The sequence below is a fragment of the Episyrphus balteatus genome, chromosome 3 (assembly GCF_945859705.1).
Source record: "Episyrphus balteatus chromosome 3, idEpiBalt1.1, whole genome shotgun sequence".
NCBI classification, from domain to species: Eukaryota; Metazoa; Arthropoda; class Insecta; order Diptera; family Syrphidae; genus Episyrphus; species Episyrphus balteatus.
Genome location: NC_079136.1, coordinates 13,648,976 through 13,656,573, shown reverse-complemented (window position 1 = coordinate 13,656,573; position 7,598 = coordinate 13,648,976).

The following is a 7,598-nucleotide window of genomic DNA, read 5'->3' as shown; positions in this document are numbered from 1 at the left end:
AGTTAAAAAATCAGGAAAGGATTGATATATTACACAGGGCAACACGAAATTTGTTCTTGGGTTGTGAATATGAAATTATGATAGATATATTGATACTCATCTGGAAAACATTTTTCTTTTTTTATTTAATTTGCTTTTGAAGTCAACAGAGCAATTTCCAGTATTCAAGAAAATCTGTCTTTTACAAAAATTGTCGGACGTAATTTTGGCAAAAACTCGAGAACTTCTTAACCAATTTGGCTGATTTTTGTTTTGTTTTCTTCATTTTAATGCTGTTTTCATATTCATATTCAGAAAAATAAAAAAAAAGAAGAAAATTAAGAAGAAAAAAGAAAAATTAAATCGAAGTTTTCGTTTTGTTCGAATTTTTGTCAAATGGGAGCTTGAGGCATTATTTGATACCTTCTATTTTCAATATTTATGGTAAAAGTAATTTACTCTGATGGTACTTTTAATCTACAAAAATAACTGTATCCAAACTGTAGTGAAACTAATTCATATTGAAATTCTTTATTTATTGAAACATTAAATTAATTTGTTTGCATAGTATTTTTATTATTTTGTTGCATATACAGGGTGTCTAGAAATTAATGGATGAAACGAAACTTAAGATCTCTCAGAATTTGGTAGCTTGTTCAGCCGAAATCCTTACGTTTTTCGATAAAATATGCAGTTCTTGTGAAATTTCCCTACTTTGCAACAGTATTTTGCTTCCTCGGCCCATAATTGATTTTTATTTTTTACAATTCTTTCAATAAATCATTGCTTAACAATAAGAAACAATTGATTAATAAAAATATTTTTTATTTTATACGCCATTTTTCTGCAAATTAATTAGGTAACAGTTTCAAGTTTCGTAAAAACTCAATTTCTTACTTTTATTTCAGAGCAACAAGACGAAAAAAATTTGTATTGTGTGACTCTGGTTTATTATTTTTAAAACGTATCCTGGTATTGCAGTTTTAAAAAAGTATAAAAGTTTTCAAAGTAATAAATAATAAATATTTATATCGGTTATTTATGGAATATTCTCAACAATGTTATACCATTTTGAAAAGAATTGAACACACCAACTTTTAAGGTAACTTGTCGAAACATCGTAGTGCATTTTTATGCCCATAACTCACAAAATATATGGCTGCGTTTTTTTTTAATTATTTTTCTGATAACTGTCACCACCTACCCTATCTACCGTTTTCGTTTTGACTTTAACTTTTGGGACACCCTGTATGTACAGTGGATGGATTTCAAAAATCTGGATGTCGTTTTTTTGCACAAAATCTATATAGATAAACAAAAAAACACAGCTAATATTACAGTTTGAACTCAAAAAATATTGTTTTTCAGAGCAAAAAACCCTTGTATTCATCATAACTTTTTTCTTATAATTTAAGTCGAATAAAGTGCTTTAGCAACAATGTAGATCTTTCAATTATCTACATTTTAAACTTAACAGTTTTTTTGTACAATGCACGGTTCTTGCACTATAGCTCATAAAACTCCAGTTAGAATCACAGGGTATGAACCCAAAAAGTGCAAATTAAACCCAAGCACAAAAAATATTTTTATTTTTGTCGACCTGTGTTATAGATAAATGGATTGGATCTTAGCGGATGATTCGATGTGTGGTGTAGTAGGAAAAAGGGTATATGATACTAACTATTTATGGATCTTTTATTGGATCTCAGTTCCTAAAAATTGTGCGAAAAATGTTAAAAATTATTTTTTTTTTTAATTTTTATTTTTAACAAATTAGTTGAACTGCGACAAGTTTTAGCAAAAATAAACGTTTCAAGTAAGATTTATTTTTTTTTTTAAGTACAATATTAATTTTTCAATGTTATTGAATTTATTTTTTGAAAAAAATTACCTAATTTTCAATCAATTGATGATAAAATGTTTGAGTGTTGAAAATTTCAATACATCTTTTTTTGATTGAAACTTGTTGGTTGAAATGGTGTAGAAAAACTAAGCTCATCATTCAAAATTTTTTGTCATAGCTTTTGGCCTCTACAAATGGCCATACCACTGGTCTATCAATACCTACTTATTTTGCAATCTTCTTTATTCTCTTTTTAATCTATATCGATCATAAGATGGTATTTGATTTCTCAATTGTATATCATCAAAATAAAAGAAATTCCGTTGAAAATCATAATTTCTTAGTACTTAAATTCTGAATTTGCTTTATTTATGCAAGAAAATGGATTTAAGAGACGTTTAAAAATGTTTATCGCCAGTGATAAAGTAACAAAACAGGGACCCAGAATCAGAACAAAATCGAATGAAATACATGTGATCTTAATTATGAAAGTGGACTAAGTTACTCCTAAAAATGATATCACATATAGAAGGGTCGATTCAAATAATCAAATCACTAAATAAAATCCATACTTGATTTATTCGATGTTCTAATATGATTGATTGAGCCTAAGAGGCTTGCCACCGCTTTCTTATTTTAAGCAAATCGAAGTAATATGGGGCAGATAAATGAGAGAGTAATGAACACCTTATCTGGGTTATCAGTGTTTTTGAAGAAATCGAAAAGATGAACTTGCAGGGCAAGGATTTACGCTTTCTATGTAAGTTATGAAGGGCAATATCTTTTCAAATTACATTTCAAGGACTTGACTAAATGAGCATAACATAGACAAATCTGGCCCAAAAATTATAGGTATACAAATGATGACTTCTCATATTTGACGCTAAAAAATGTGTTAGATAAATTCAGGTTCGAATTCAGAACATCAAAAAAGATTAAGAGAGTTACTAAAATCAAATATGCTAGAATTTTAAACTTTAAATACAATTTGACTGGACTATTTGTCATGCTTTCCTGAATTGAAGCTGTTTGGATTTAATTTGAAAGCAATTTCTTTACATGTATTAGCTTACCATGACACGTTTAATGGTTTGTCTTCCCTACAGCATCGTCAGAATTAAACATATTTGACGGTTTTTACAAATCTGTTCTAAGCTGTTCGCACTTAAAACCAAGTTTTTAAAATCCTGTTCTAAAATTTTCCAAACAGAGTCCTGATTCCTTCGTTGTTATACTTTTTTTCATGCAACTTAGTCGCTAGACGGTCAAAATGAACCATTACGAAATTTTTGGTTTTTTAATTTTGGTAATTACTTAAAATAAAAATGGTTGCACCTTAGATGTGATGTTGATAAAGAGATTACGACAACAGGTAATATTTGGTTGGTCAAAATAAGGATAATAGTATAAAATTATGAAAACGATATTTTTTTTTGTATAAAATCGAGTTTAAAAAAAAAATAATCATTCGTATTAATCATATTTACCTAGAGTGACAATGGGTTAATACCACACTTTTATTTTTTTGTTTTGATACACCATTTTTAGTATCTAAAGATACAAAAATTTGAATTTTTGTATTAGACCGAGAGCCCACAGCAAATTTTGGGAGTGGAGGTATAACCAAAATGTGAGTATGCAGTTTTATAGCCTTATGCCTTCTAATGACGTATTCGAAAGTCTGGCAGCTTTAAATCACGGCTTTATATGGTTTTCGGGGGGTTAAACAACGCGAGTTTTCCAATTAATGTGAGTAGGCTAAGTAAGCAAAAATTCACATTCTCAATATAAGGAATGATGCTCTTGCATTTTCCCTAAGCCCCTATACCTCAATTTCGGTGATACAACAAATAGAAATCAAGATATTAGCTTTTTAAACTAACCATATCAACTCTTCTTTTAGAGTTTTGAGTTCAAAATAACAAACAAAAAATTAAACAGAAAAGTCTCAAAAAAAAAAGCCGCTTAAAAAGCTTATATCTTGAGTTCTATTAATCGCATCGCCAAGATTTATGTTTTCAGGCTTAGGAAAAATGACAGAGCATCAGTTGCTGTATAAATAATATGAAATAGTGTGAATTTAGCCTACTTATATGAATTGGAAAACTCACATTTTTCAACCCCTGAAAACAATACAAAGCCGCGATTAAAAGCTGCCAGACTTTTGAATTCGTTATTAGAACGCATAAGGCTATAAAACTGCATACCTACCAGAGATCAGAAATAAATCTCAACCTTTTGAAAGGTTCCTTAATAACTCTTATTTGTCCCCATTTTCAATAAAGGTCATAAAATAACCTTTATTTTTAAAAAAGAAAAATTTCGGTCAAGGTCTGAAAGAAACCTTTATTTTGTATTTTTTTATGTTTCGGTCAATCAGTGAGATTTATCGCTGAGAGAAAAAAATAAATCTCATCTGCAAATGTATCAGTTTCTAGAGACATGGAAGTGGTGCCATATGAATGCTTATATTCTCAGCTACCCGATAGTGGTATAATCGGGTTTTGGATTTTTTTTTTTTTCTAAATTCCGAGAAAATCGCATTTGAAAGTTGGGGTAAAATTTTTTTTCGAAAAATCCCCGAATCATGGAAGCTAAACCACTTGAGAACAATTTTTGGGAGTGATGCCAAATGATAGCTTCTGTCATGGGCCTGCGCTTTGCACATTGTCAGATTTTTAAAAAATCACCTTCCATGTTAAACCGCCACATCATGTCTATTTTTTCAGAATCGGGCTCTCAGAGAGAAACCGATTGAAAATAAAGGTTGACTGTTATTTCTGGTCTCTGGTGCATACTCACATTTTGGTTATACCTCCACTCCCAAAATTTGCTGTGGGCTCTTAGACTATATGGAAAATCTGTTTTGCACTTATTTTTGTCGTCATCAAAGCATAATTATTAATAACACTATAATTCTAAACATTGAAGAAATTCCATTTATAAATAGGTACAAAAACCACAACAGTATTCAAAAAGAGTATTATGAAAATTGTGCTTTTTTAGTCTGGACAAAAAAAACAAAATAAATTATAAATATAATTAAAATTGACAAATATTTACTATTTTAAAATACAAATTATTTTTATAATACATTCAATACAAAACAGATCAATAATTTATTTTTATACACATTTTGTCAGTTTGTTGTTATATTCAACAAAAAAACTATATTTTTAATCGTATTTATACTTTATATAAGCTTAAATAATTTAATAGCTGCTATTTACTTTCTATAAAAATACAAAAAAATTAAAAACTATTAATATGTCCTCCCGTCAGCCTCTATTGTAACTTAATTATTTGTTTTCCCAAATAAATACCACATTATCATGAATTTATTATCCTTTTAATTATAAATACACACCACAAACTCAACTCATGTGTATAAAATATTTGCCACCAATTTATCAATAAAATCTATAATAGCTTAACGCCCTCACCATAATAATAATAATATAACACACCGCAAACAAATAACAATTAAAATAACCAAAATGACAGCATTATTAATAAATTGGATATAATAAATGTTTCATCAAAACATCCATGGCATTAAAATGTATAAGCCTTTTGTTTGGCCCAAAATGTATGTAAGCACAAATATCTCTACCAAATACTAAATAACAAAAACACACTATTCACATATCAATGGCACAAAGCCACATACAAAATATAATGACCAACGTAAGGCCAAGGATTTAGCACAAACAAAAAAAAAAAGAAGTCCTTTTGTTCTCTCAATTTGTGTGCGTGTGGGTGTGTAGAGTAGTTTTATTAGTGGGTCGGAGTATAGAAATCGAATAAGTGTTCAATAAAGGTACCTTCATTCATGAACGAACAACAAGAAGACAATAATAAGGACAATAGTTTCAGGATAATGGTCCAGAAAAGCATATCGTCGGTCGTCCTTTCGGCACGCACACACTAGGTATACCTACTTGTCCGACTATGATATTCCATTGGAAATGATTTCCCACTTTTAGGCTCGAATTCGATTCGATATATACGAGAAAGAATCGCCATTGGATAGTCCTGTTCTCAGGATATTCTTATCATTGTATGTGGAAAGAGTCCTTGTTGGATGACGATGCTACTGCTGATGATGACGATGATGATGGTAGTGGAACTTAACCACACAACATATCAAATTCAAAACCCTCTATTGTCCTTGTTCCGATGAAATTAGAAAATATTGCTCAGAGAAGTCAATGAATTGGACATTGTCATCGAACGGTAAACAAAAGTAGAACATCCATACAACAACAAAGGCGATATAACCTCATTGGGGACATCTTACTCGTCCTTATATTATCCGTATTGTATGGTTTTTGTTCTCGTGCATACACACAATCTCGCTCTTGCTCCCCACATATATACACTTTGAACTGTCTCGAACATATAGTTTCGTCCTTTTGTAATCTGTGGAAACATGGAGGAAAAAAAAAACTATACCGGAAACGGGGGTCCTCTTGTTGTATGATGCTGGTTTGGCTTTTTGGAATGCATTTCGGGCATCCTATTAGAATGCACAACGACTTGTGGTGTATCTGTCCGATGCAAGTCTCTATTTTTCGAAGCCAAAGCACAAAACAACAAAACAAAACCTACTATAAGTAATTTTCTTTTGTTTAGCCAAACCCGCTGACTGGACATTTTACCTGGACTCGAAATTCCTAACCACAATGGATGCCGCAAATACATCATACAGTACAATCCCCATCATATTCCACTACCATCATGACCATGATTCATGTGTGTTTGTGTGTAATTTGTGAAACAAGGAATGTCCTTTTCATAGGAATTTCGATTTTAAAATCTTGTTTCATCTTAAAAACCGCCGCCGCCACTAAACAAAAGGATTAAAATGCAAATCATATAGGAGTATCCATTTGAGGGAAGTTTATATTTCCATTTATCAGCAGCAAGTTTATAAATCCGATAACAACAGTTAAATGGGGTGTCCTTGTGCATCAGTGGGTTGAAAACGCGTGTTTTGTGTGCAACATCCTTGCAAATTTTCAACTGATGGTGGCGACTATTGTTCCGGCTTTTATGTGTTGGTTGGTGATTGTCACGTGAGCCTGAATGTGACATGGAACGTCGTTCATTGTCGTATGCTCGTGCGTCGCTTGTCGCTCAAAACACAACGACGACGACTGAAACAGGAATTTATTTTTATTTTATTGTTTTCAAAATTTGAATACAATTATTGGGATAGTTGGAAATTCTTCCTTGTTGAGAGAGGAAGAATTTTTATTTCTCTTTCAATTGAACTCCATGAGGGTGACCTCTATAGTAAATAATTTACTATGGCGCGTGGGTACGGGGTTGGTTTTGTTTTATTTTATTTTGTCCTAATTTAAAATTAAATTCTCATAGAATCTAATTGTTTAGATGATGATGATGGGATCGATCAAAGCAATATGAAAAATCTTTTAAAAATAAATTTTGACAAAATTTCACATAACCGAGGTTTGTTTAGGTTGATTCGTGTGAACTGGTTTTTAGATTCATTTGTGATTTGATGATGATGATTTATTTTATAATTTATTATTATTCGTAATCTATAGTCGTACCTAATAATAAACATCAAATTGTCGTGTGGAGTAATTGTTTTGCATTGTGGTTGAGGAAAAATTATGAAAGTTGACATTTAGTTTAGAACAATGCATTTAATTTTTGATGGTAATTTGGCACGATTTTTATATTGAGAAAAACAATTTGAATGGAAATTATGTTTGATGTGTGAGAGAGGGGTTAATATATACAATAG